Raw genomic sequence first — 13,216 nt, 5'->3', positions numbered from 1 at the left:
ATTGACAAGAAAAAATTCGAGTGAGGCACTTATTAGAGAGGGGGCGCTTTTTGGAAGGAGGGCGCTAACTCGAATCGTTGCGGTAATCGTAGAAATAGGAACGATTGCGTGACTATTTCAACTAACGTCTGGGCGAAAAAGCACGCGTCACGCGATCATGCACAAGTCTTTTTTAGTTATTTTTTTTTATAAACAACTGAACCCAAATTTCATAAAATATTTAATCCCAAACAACCCATTATGACGTGTAGTAGCCTTCCATTTCCTATTTTACCTTGTAATTTACTTCGACTCTATAAGAATAATGGCTTTTAGGCACTGTAGTGAGCAGTTGATAACTAAACAAAACAGACATGAGCACGAACAAGTAACTCACGTTTCCGGAGCATACCTTGACTTACATCGGTTTGTGATCTTCCGTGATGCAACGGAACTTGTAAGATATCTTCAGGAATTCAACAGCGAAAAACTTAAAATGTTGCTAAGAATACATCTTGAGACATCTAATTTTTGATCAAGATGCTGATTCATCCTGTGAATAGTCAGCAAGGTTTCTCACAAGCTGGAGAGCAACCGCCGTCAGTTATGACCACGATCAATACGTTCATGAACATTCCCTGATAAATCCACCCATGCATCAAATTGGCCTCTTTCCCACTTTGCATGCCATGTGGTGTCTAAAGAATGTGACAGGGAGTGACAGGGACGACTGCGTGATCAGCGAGTAAACAAGATTCTGAGCGTCACGTGATCACGCAGGTGCCTTTTTCACACCTCTTTACACTCAAAAAGTTAACTCTAAATAATTGGTGTAATTAAACGAAATAAGCTGTATTAATTATACCCTACAGGTTTTGTGCCGAACGATTCGAAGCTTCAACATTCCCCCACCCGGAACACACTTTCCTATATTTTAACTAGTCAGGCGGAATGTTACACCACAAGTAGCTCTTTACCCGGGCCCCTTGGACTGAGTGATCACGACTTAATCTTCACCGTGTGAAAAAATGAGAATTCAAGGCCAAAGCCGTGCTCTTGACCAGCACTTGCCCTTGTGAAAAAGGTTGATTGGTGACGACTAGCTGCCATGAATATCACCTGATTTGCTGTGAGACCTTTCGCACCGAAACAAATTGTCCAAGCGCCACAAGCGACATCCTTCCTCTACTTCTTGGGGAAGATTATAGGCGGCAATGTTACAAGGTTACCTCACTAAAGCGTAACTTTTTGAAAAAGTTCAGTTGTGACGCTTCCTTGAATGCTAAACACCCAGAAGAATTCTGCCTACAAGTTCTGGTGAAAGCATACATAGCGTCATCCTCGTTGAGGCCAGAGGTGTTGTTTCCGACCCTAAGTTTGTAGCCGAGGTGTTCAGTGATCACTTGCCAACATTATTCATGTAGAGCATGGATCTGACATTGACTTCTCTGACCATCTTAGTATTAAGGTAATAAGCAAACGGCAATTCACTGGCGAGTTTAACTACTCGCCGATCAATACCTCATATATCCGTAAAAGTTTGGACCACCTTAATCTGAGAAAGACAGTTGGGGTAGACGGCATTTCACCACGACTCTTGCGTTTGGGATCCCGGCAGTTTTCGCCGAAGAGGTGACTAAATACTGCATACTGAATCGCTCATTGCCTTCTGAATGGAAGCAAGCGCGCCTCAATCCAGTCTTTAAACGAGGGACTGACAGATAAAGCAAACTACCGCCCTGTTTTAATCCTAACTTCTCTGTCGAGGGTGTTTGAGAAAGTTATTTATGATCAAACTTGGAAAGTATTTCACAACGTTCTGTCCTCTAACTTATCTGGTTTTATGAAAACCCATTCTTGCTACACTGCATTGAAGATTGGAAGAACAGCATTGACAACAGGGAAGCTATTGCGGCGGTCGCTGTAGACCTGAGCAAAGCGTTTGACGCAATTAACCACTGCCTTTTGCTAAAGAAACTGAAGGCCTACGGCTTCTCTCTACATACCTTGGAAATGATGTCCTCTTACCTGCTGGGCCGTCAACAATGTGTCGGTGTAACGGGCGTGCGCTCTAACTTCATATAAATTATAACTGGTGTCCCTCAAGGTTCACTTTTAGGGCCCATGCTCTTTAATATCTTTATTAATGACTTGAGTTGTGTACTTAGTGTCTCATTGCAGCTGTACGCCGATGACACGACTGCCTTCTTGTCAGATTTATCTCCTACCATCCTACAATTTTCCATTGACAAAGATCTTCAATCTCTTTCGTCGTGGTTTGATTTCTAACCGCTTAACAGTACTAAGTCTCAAGCATCATCCGTCGGACCCTGTGACTATGTTTATTATTTATTTCTTAACGTGATGTTAAAATAGAACTTTTCAAATCTATTAAGATTCTTGGAGTTAGTCTAGATTGGGACCTATCCAATAAAAAACACACACCAGATCAACTAAAGAAGGGCTACCCAAACGCCTCTGGGCTGAGAAGAATAAGTCGTTTTCTGCCTCATGACGATATGATAAAACTAGATAAAGCATTCATTTTACCACCTCTAGATTACTGCAGGCTCAGGTAAAGGTCAACACAACCGTCTCGAAGATGGCAACTGTTACATATTGAGAACATTAATTGGGCAAAATAAGTCAATGTCATACGACGAGCTGCTCACTACAGCTGGCATGAAATCCTTACATTGCAAGCGCTTAACTCAGGCACTCATACTTCTTTTTAAATGCGTCGTATGGGACCTCTTTATCGTGGGAACCTTTTTAAAAACAAGCATACACCGTATGGGCTAAGAGGTGAGGACTCGACTTTGGAGTTACCTAATTTTAACCTTAAATTTCAAAAAAAATTATTTGTCCTATTTATGAACTAAGTTATGGAACAGCTTGCCCTCTCAAGTACGTGTTCCAAGGGATGTAAATGACTTCAAAAGTAGATTTGAAGATTGTAGCATTTTTGAAGGTGTCTTACAGTTTTCTTGTCACGTTTTTAGCTATCTTATAGGTTTTTTTTTAGTTTAGGACTCACTGGAACTGTTGCCTTGTCGTGGCTAAGTGGCTTGTGCGTCCCAGCGACTCCAAGAGCTATGCCGGCGGGGGTGTTTACATCCCTGGTAGGGCCTCCCAAGCCGGAAAGGTCAAGGAGTAGGGTCCAGACTAAAGATAGTCCCACGGCCCTCCAGGCATAGGGGTTAGGCTTAAGGCTAACCACCTTATCCTGTAAAAAGAATTTGTTACGGAAACAGCAACGAAGACAACCAATATCCTGCACGCAGACCTTCCAAGGTCTTCGAACCGTATGACTACCAGTGGTGAAAGCCAGAAGGAAACTACTGGCATAAAGTTGGATGTGATGAGTACAAAAACCAAGACCAGGATTGGTTTTTGGAATGTACGTACCATGTACGAAACTGGGAAGCTTGCACATGTTACAACAAAAATGAGACGGTATAACTTGCATATATTGGGCGTAAGTGAAAGCAGAGGGATAGGGACAGGGAGATTAAAGTCTATGTCAGGCGAGACGGTATTGTATTCTGGGCGGGATGATGAGCTACATCGTGAAGGCGTGGCAATTATTCTGAAGAAAGGAGCAGATAGATCGCTGTTGGAATGGAAACCTATCGATAGTCGCCTCATAAAGGCCAGGCTGAAAGGAAAGCAAAATAACTTGACCCTGATTCAATGTTACGCTCCGACCAATGATAGTGAAGATGATCTGAAAGACAATTTCTATCTCAGGCTCCAGGCAGAGATTGAGCAGGTCCCAATCCAAGATCTTATCATCATCATGGGGGATCTAAATACCAAAGTTGATGCCGATAACTCAGGCAGTGACAGAGTGATGGGAAGACACGGGAGTGGCATCATCAATGAAAATGGAGAAAGGCTTGTTGAGTTTTGCACAACTAATAATCTGGTGATAGGGGGCACCCTTTTTCCACACCGAGAGATCCATAAAATCACATGGTGTTCCCCGAATGGCAGGGATAGAAATCAAATTGACCATCTGTTGATCAATGGAAAATGGCGGAGATCCCTTCGGGATGTCAAGGTTAGGAGAGGAGCTGACTTTGGAAGTGACCATCATCTTGTAACAGCCTGCCTTAAACTGAAATTAAAGAGCGCAGGGCGTCTAACCAAGGGGCGCAGCCGTTTCGATTTGAGCCAACTGAAACACCCAAATGTGCGGAAATCTTTTATCCTGGAGGTGTGCAACAGATTCGAGGCTCTTGTGGAACTAGACGGAAGGGAGGATATTAACGATGAAGGGGTGGTAAAAAACTGGGAGAAAATTGTTACTGCTTACAATGATAGCAGCAAGACATGTCTAGGCTGCAGGCAGCGGAGGCCAAAGGAATGGATGTTATCTGATACCTGGAAAGCAATTGAAAGTAAACGGAGATTAAAGAAGAAAGTTATGGACTCGAAATCCCAACGGCTTAAAGAAAGACATCAAGAGATGTATCGGGCAGCGAACAAAGAGGTGAAACGCCGAACAAGAGCAGATAAACGGAAGTACATAGAGAACCTTGCATCCCAGGTGGAGGAGGCAGCTGCACGCAATGAGCAAGGAACAGTATATAAGGTCACCAAGGTCATAACAGGTAAATGCCATACAACCAACGTGCTTGTAAAGGACAAGAACGGTATCTTATTAACATCAGAGGGAGAGCAGCAACGGCGCTGGACGGAGCACTTTAGAGAGCTTTTAAATAGACCACCACCAACAGTAGTGCCAAACATCCAGGAAGCCGCAACCGACCTTGACATCAGCACAGATATTCCAACTAGAAGGGAAATCATCCAAGCCATTAATTCCCTCAGGAATGGAAAAGCTCCTGGCCATGATAATCTAAATGCCGAGCTGTTTAAAGCAGACCCTGAGCTTGCTGCAACCATTCTAACCCCCTTGTTTACAAAGATCTGGGAGCAGGAAGAAATTCCGACAGATTGGAGCGGAGGAGTGATAATCAAGATACCAAAGAAAGGGTCTCTAAGTGATTGTAACAACTAGCGAGGAATTACCCTTTTGGTCTGTGCCGAGTAAAATCTTTTGCAAGATCATTATACAGCGCATCACCCAAGCTGTTGATGACCTCCTGCGGAACGAACAATCTGGATTTTGCAAGAGGCGTGGATGTACGGATAATATTTTCACACTGCGGAACATACTTGAGCAATGTACTGAGTGGAACAGGGAGTTGTATATAAATTTCATCGACTATGAGAAAGCGTTTGACAGCATTCACGGGGACAGTCTTTGGCAGATTCCGAGAGCATATGGCATTCCACAACGCATTATTAATGTCATCAAATGCTTCTACTCAAATGTCACATGTTGCATCGGTCAGGGAGATCTAAGTTTTGAAGTTAAAACCGGTGTACGGCAGGGATGTGTCATGTCGTCCATGCTTTTCAATATTGCTATCGACTGGGTCCTTTGTCGAACAATGGAAGATCAGCGAAGAGGCATAAGATGGACCCCTTTTACTATACTCGAAGACCTCGACTTCGCAGATGATTTAGCCCTATTGTCCCACACACGACAGCACATTCAGGAAAAGACAGACCGGCTCAGCATGTTCAGCAACCAGGTCGGCTTGAGAATTAGCAGGTAATTTAGTGTTAACAACTGGGTTGAAAACATAAATTAGCCACCGTAAAGGGTAAAAAAGCTGACGTTTCGAGCGTTAGCCCTTCGTCAGAGCGATCTGACGAAGGGCTAACGCTCGAAACGTCAGCTTTTTTACCCTTTACGGTGGCTAATTTACGTTTTCAACCCAGTTGTTAACACTAAATTACCTGCTATACTCTCCCACCGACGCAGCACCACAGTTTCTTTAGAAACTTACCCCTTTATTCGGCTTGAGAATTAGCTTGAAGAAGACGGAGGCCATGTGTGTTAATGTCCCTTCCCCAACAAAGATCAGGGTAAGAGGACAGGACATTCCATACATTCCATACACCAACAAGTTCACATACCTCAGAAGATGGGGATACTAGTGTAGATATACAAAGCAGATTGAATAAAGCAAGAAATGCCTTAATGAGCTTAAGATCAGTGTGAAGGTCAGCAAGCTACAGCACAAAGACGAAGCTTAGAATCTATCAGAGCTGCGTATTGTCAACTCTCCTTTACGGCTCGGAATGCTGGCGAATGACAGAACAAGGCCTCTCAAAACTAGCATCCTTCCACAAAGCTTACCTCAGGAAGATTCTAAGAATCTTCTGGCCTCAGAAAATATCAAACGACCAGCTACTGAGGTAAACCAAGCAGGAGGATATTCGTACACTTGTCAGCAGGAGAAGATGGAGGTGAATCGGTCATGTGATGCGGAAGGCCAGTAACAACATAGCCAGAATTGCAATGCACTGGACACCTGAAGGCAAACGAAGCAGAGGGCGCCCGAAAACAACTTGGAGCAGGACAGTAGAGAAGGGACTAAGGGGGCTCAATTACAGCTGGAGCACCATTGAAAAACTGGCTAAAGATAGACAGGGTTGGAAAGATTTCGTTGCTGCCCTATGTGCCACACAAGCATGATGGGTAGTAAGTAAGTAAGTAAGTTTTTATATTTTATGTATTTATTGCTAGTTTTCATATATTTTCTGAGTTGTCTTAAAATGGAATGATATCATTTCTTAGCTGTAATTACTATAGATCTTATTTACACACGCTCGTATTTTGAACGAGTTCCTAGCTCCTGTCTCTTTCCAACCAATGCAAACAAACTATTTTTACTTATGAACAAAATAATTAAGTCAAAGCCAACTGGTCTAGACAGAATATCTGTGAGACTTATTCGGGAGTGCACTGACCTCATTTGTGTGCCTATGTGCGATATTTTTAATCACTCTTTCAGACAGGGTAAACTCCCAGAAGACTGCAAATCTGTTAGAGTCGCACCCCTTTTCAAGCAAGACGATGGAGACAACGTAAACAGTCTTCGTCCGGTCTCGGTTATCCCAGTTGCAGTCGGGGTATTGGAGAGAATAGTATACTAACAATTATATGTCCATTTAGAGGAGCAAGATAAACTATGCAAACATCAGTCTTGTTTTCGTGCTATTCACTCAACTGTTACAGCTTTGCTTGAGGCAACTGACTCCTGGGCATAAAATATAAACATTGAGAAAATCAATGGGGTTATTTTTCTAGAGCTAAAGAAATCTTTGGATAACGTTGACCACAACATTCTTCTATCTAAGCTTGACCTTTATGGTATATCAGGGAATTGATTAAAATGGTTGCTGTCGTATTTGGAGAACTGCGCAAGACAATGCTCAGTTAGTGGGCCCTTAACTGACAGCCGTGTACCTAAGGGGGAGGGGGGCAGGGGCCATCCTTGGTGCACTGTTATTCTTATCCTGCATAAATGACCTTCCAAATTGTTTGTCAAACTGTGAACCGAGGATGTTCGCCGGTGACATACATCTCACATATGCGGATAGTGTTGTAGGCAACATTGAATCACGTCTTATGGAGGACTTATTGCATGTGCATACTTATTTAAACGCAAACAAGCTTACTAAAACCGAGTTTATGCTGATAAGATCTGGCCCAAGGCTAATTCCCCTTACTGCTCCCCCATCAGTCACAATGGACGGTACTCGAGTGGAACAGGTTTTAACCACGAAATCACTTGGCGAAACAATCGACGACAAACTCAGCTGGAATTGCCACATCAAAAAACTAACCAAAAAGATCGCCCTTGGAATCGGGGCTATGATACGTGTTGGACACCTGGTTCCCCAAGCGACCTTGCATCTTATATATCAAGCTTTAATACAACCTCACTTTGACTACTGTAGTACTGTTTGGGTAACCTGTGAGGTAACTTTACAGGACAAGCTACAAAAAATTGCAGAATAGAGCAGCTCGCGTACTGACATTTTTAAATTATAACGCTGACCAGTTGTTAGAAATTTTGGGGTGGAAAGATCTTCAATTGACCGCCAGTGGAACAAACAAAAAGCCACCATGGTTGTCAAATGCCTACATGTGTTAAAAGACCAAATAAGCATGTGGCAAGAATTGTCATTATAGGTGTTTTTTGACTTATTTGAACGTGGAAAATGAATGGAAATAATTTATAAGCCATTCAGCAAAAATTATAACAAGCTAGTTGATCATTTCTTAATCCTTTTGGCGATCTTACCCTGCAGGAAGAGTTTGGTCACCTTTCCCCTTATTGTGATCGTGACTTTGACATGGAGACAGATGTTTTTGCGTAAACTGCAGTTTGCGGCTAGATATCGGTATATTTCCATTATGTTGCTAACAGATGATTAGTGCATGCAATATGTTTAAATCTTTTTACTTTAAAATATCTAGCATAATCAACAAATATATACCAGTCAAACAACTATCTAGGAGGGAAGTAAAGCTTAAATCAAAACCATGGATATCTAAAGCTCTACGAAAGTCTATTCAAATTAAAAATAATTATTATAAGAAATACCTCAAGACAAAATCTACCTATTACCATACAAATTTAAGCTTTACAGGAACAAATTAAACCATCTTCTAAAAACAAGCAAAAATAAAAATATTATAATGAATATTTTTTCAAAATATTAAGGATGGTAAAAGGATCTGGAAAGGGTTAAACAAATAGTAAAATTTAAGCCGCAAACTAGCCAAAGGCTCATTAAGATTGTAGAAAACAACTTAGAAATAACTGAACCTAAACTTGTTGCCAATACATTTAATGATTATTTTGCCAATATTGGTAAAAACCTAGAAAGTCAAGTACCAAGTGTATCCAATAGCCCAATGGTATATCTGAATAATCCTGTATGTAATAGTTTTTTTCGTGTAACTTGTAGTAAAATTGAAATTGAGTATATCTAACTTAAAAACTGGCAAGTTTGTAGGACCATTCAGCATTCCAATTGATATACTAAAAATGCTAAAAGCCTATATATCAAAACCTTTGGAGATAGTTTTTAATGCTTCTATTTCAACTGGAGTTGTTCCCAGTGATTTTAAAATAGCAAATGTTGTACCCGTGTTCAAAAAAGGATCACAGTCATCCTTGTGCAATTACCGTCCCATCTCCCTTATCTCTGTCTTTAGTAAGCTCCTAGAAAAACTTGTGTATTATAGACTAATCAAATTCTTAGAAAAAAACAAAGTTTTATTTGAAAACCAATATGGTTTCAGAACTAAGCACAGTACTGACCATACAATTCTTTGCATAATTGACAAAATTCAGAAAGCAATTGATGATCGAAGCTATTCCTATGGTATATTCCTTGATTTTACCAAAGCATTTGACACCGTCAATCATCAAATTTTGATTAACAAACTAGAGTATTACGGTATTCGAGGTCTTGCCAAGGATCGGTTTATTTCCTACCTCAGTGGCCGACAACAACTTGTTACTGTCAATAATGCAACATCCACAAAATGTAATGTAAGTTGTGGAGTACCATAGGGATCAGTACTTGGCCCTCTGTTGTTTTTATTATATGTAAATGATATTCATTGCTGCTCAGACATCTTTGAATTTCATCTCTGCAGATGATGCAAATTTTTTTTATAAAAGTAAAACTTTCTCTATGCTAGAATCAAACATAAATGTTGAATTAAATAATATTCACATATGGCTATGTGCTAGTAAGCTCTCACTCAATGTAGAAAAGTCAAATTTTGTAATTTTTCAAGCACCTCAAAAGAAACTTGAATGTCAAAATTTCATGCTGGCTATAGATAATAAGGAACTTAAGCGAGAGTTCTATATAAGGTATCTGGGCATCCTAATTGATTCACACTTGAATTGGAAACACCATGTTGATCGCATTGTTAAGAAAATTAGAAGAAGCACTGGTATCCTCTCTAAACTTCGTTATTATTTTGGCCTAGATATTTTATTAAGCTTATGTTATGCACTTATATATCCTTTTTTGACCTATGGAATAATTATCTGGGGAAATACCTATAAGACCACTCTCCAACCAATTTTCATTTTACAAAAAAGAGCTATGCGATTAATTACCTAATTATGGTATATTCAATATCAGATTTCAAGGTCCATCAGTATGGAATTCCATTGACGAAGATATAAAATTATCTTCATTGTCTTTGTTTAAAAAGAAAGTAAAGCAGCAATTTATCAAAGATTACTAGTACTGTCTGTGTAACTTTAAAATGGAAATAATACTGTTTTGCAATGTATGAATTTTAGTCTCTTTAATATACTGGTAGTTTACCTTTGTGTGCGTTTCTGTATCTCTTTGTTTCTGTGTCCCTGACCTAAACATTTAAACATCTTTTCTTTCAACTGGCTGCCTGGCATTTTTAACTCTTAGGTTATTTCGGGCAGCCAGCGCCCCTATCATTGTCTGTACTATTATTATAAATTTTTCTTTCTTGTATATTTTGGGGTGAAAAAATAAAGTTGTTGTTGTTGAGATGTAGATGTCTTCAAGGACTATTTTCTCTTCAGATATCTTTTCAAGTATGATTTTAATTCTGTCAGTAAGCTTTTTATAATTTTTACATTGTCAATCTTGTATTTGTCTCGCTCGACCTTGACCGTAGGACCAAGAAATTTAAGGTAGAAAGTCATTTTGAAAAGCGTAAACATTGCGAAGGTATCTACTTTGTATGCGAACTCCGCTTGGCGTAGTTTAGTGAGACTGACAGCTCAGTAAGCGTCACCTTTATAAGCGGTGACCCACACTTTCCTAGAGAGACCAGAGCTGGTCCCCGTTGTACTAACTTGTGTAATAAAAGAGAGAATAAAAGAAATAGTCAACCGAACGATGAGTGTTAGGAAATTACTTCTAACACATGGGCTAGCTCCGGACTGATGAACTTCGAAATTCTCTGAACACAATATAAGCTACAACCTGAGAGACTCCGAGAATAAACTTAAAGCTCGAATACCACGCACAATCTATTTAAAAAATAGTTTTAGCTATAGTGGCGCGACATTGTGCAATGGCCTTTCTTGCGAGGCCAGATGCGTGGAATCCTCCGGGTCGTTGAAACGAGAAATCAGAAGGCACGGCATTCATGAAAAGCAGCAATATGGTGTAATGAATATGACTAATATTTAATAGTCTTAAACCTTTTGTAAATAGCTGATGAATTGCCCGTGATTAAATAAAGTTTTTTAAGAAAGAAAAAAAAAATGCAAATGTAAAGTTTAGCCAACCTTTACATAAATAATTCTATTATGAAACTGTGATAGTGAGTCGCGTGAAAAAACTAAATAGCCATCGCAAAGCTGGGAGTTGAAAAGGAAAAAAAACAAAAACCTCACCCTGAATAATTTTTTATTCCACATTCATAATACGACTTACATGTGGTCGGTTCCCTTCGACTTTCAAATTAATGAAAAACTAATTTCCTCCTGATCACATTACTAAAACCTTTATAACACATTTCGATGAAGCTCTGCACATATACATCCGTTTTCATGCATGGTTTTGGTTGACAAATTGTTTGGCCGATTGTCAAGTTTTAGTTTTCAATTAAAGTGCAGCTCTATCATTTTCAAATTTGATCTTCCACTTAGTGTTAGAAAAGAACCTCTTATCACTGGGTCTGTTATTCTTTTAATATCTCAGTCCATCGATAGCATGCAGTTAAAATGTAAGGGTTGTCTACCTCCGATAGGAAATAATAAACAGTGTTGTCTCAGTATAAAAGGTTTTATTGGTAAATGTGGCACTAGGAATATCTTGTCAAAGATCTTCCTCTACCGCTCGAACATTAAATACCTTATTTCCGCGCTCATTTAATATTTCGGAGAAAAGAAGAGGCGCTTTTTGGGAGAAGGGCGATTAATCGAGGGGGCCACTTATTGAGAAACTGTCAACTTGTAAAGATTCCTCTGTAGTTGAAGGCTTAAAAGTTATAAATAAAATGGTATTAAAATAAGGTTTTCCTTGTACCCTTTTTTTTTTCAAAAAAGTGAGGAAGGAGGGGTGGGGGGGGGGTGGGCGCTTACTCATGAAAAGCACTTGTTTGACATAACTACATGGGGCGGGCAATAGTTGGGAGAGGGCGTTTATAGGAGCGTGGGCGCTTATTCAATTAAATTCGGTACCTGGTTTCCTTCAACAATAACGCAACATCGATCTAGCAACCAGGAAATAATTTATAAACAGTCATTAAGAAATAACTCACGGACCTTCTCGTCTTGCCATTGCTAGAAAATTTTCCGATGGTAACAGCAAGAGCAGAAATTACGGAATCTTTCAAGAATATGGCAGGCAGTAAATATCAGCCAGTTCCTCTGTTTTATTTCTTTGACAGGCTGTATGGGATGTTTGTCAATTTGATAATGTTCTCTCATAATGGAGAAAGGGAAAGACTTGCTTAACGCATATCTGAACGGCTGAAAAAACGGTTGTTCCTCGGTGTGTTTACAGTCTTTACAAGTGAGACAATTAACTCCACCTACGGAAGGACCAACAGCTCATTTTATCTCAAAGATACAACACACTTCATCAACTTCATAGAAAAAAAATTCTTCCGAAAGAAGTGATACTCTTTTCAATGGACGTTACGAGTTTAAGAAGAAGAAGAAGAAGAAGATGTTTTTATTTGGTTAGGGTAACTCCTACAGTTACAAAAACTGATATCCTTTGAGGTCCTAATAAAAAAAATATATATATAGATATATATATATATATAAATGTTAAAAGTACATAAAACTAGTCCAACTAAGCTAAAAGAAAGATATCCTAAAACAACATTAAAATTATTACAACTATTAATAAAAACTATAAATTACGATTAAAAACTTCACATCCCTGATAATAGAAAGCTTTTTTCGTACATTCTAGTTTGATGGAGGGAAAACGGAGATGGTTACTTTGCCGCGTTTTTCTCTGTACAATATCTCTATTAAAAGAAAAGTAATCCATTAAAAATTGCGGACAGCGCTTATTCAGACATTTCTTCACAAGGTTTAGCGCATGAGTCTCCCGTCTAAGCCCCAGCGTATCATATCTAAGGTGAGCTAGTGCTTCATCACTGCTGTTGGTTTACATGATAATCCTTGCTGCACGTCTCTGTACTTTTTCTATATATCCAGCATTTATACGTCTGCAACAATTCCAAACGGTATCACAATAATCAAGAACAGGAGGAATAAATGATCTATAAATTATACCAGCAGTATGCATACTAATGCTCCCCCTAGTGCGGCCAAGAATCCCTAATCTTTTACTGACTTTGCTAATTAAATAATTCACGTGTGTGTTC

The sequence above is a fragment of the Pocillopora verrucosa genome, chromosome 3 (assembly GCF_036669915.1).
Source record: "Pocillopora verrucosa isolate sample1 chromosome 3, ASM3666991v2, whole genome shotgun sequence".
Lineage (NCBI taxonomy): Eukaryota > Metazoa > Cnidaria > Anthozoa > Scleractinia > Pocilloporidae > Pocillopora > Pocillopora verrucosa.
This window is presented reverse-complemented; position numbering follows the sequence as displayed.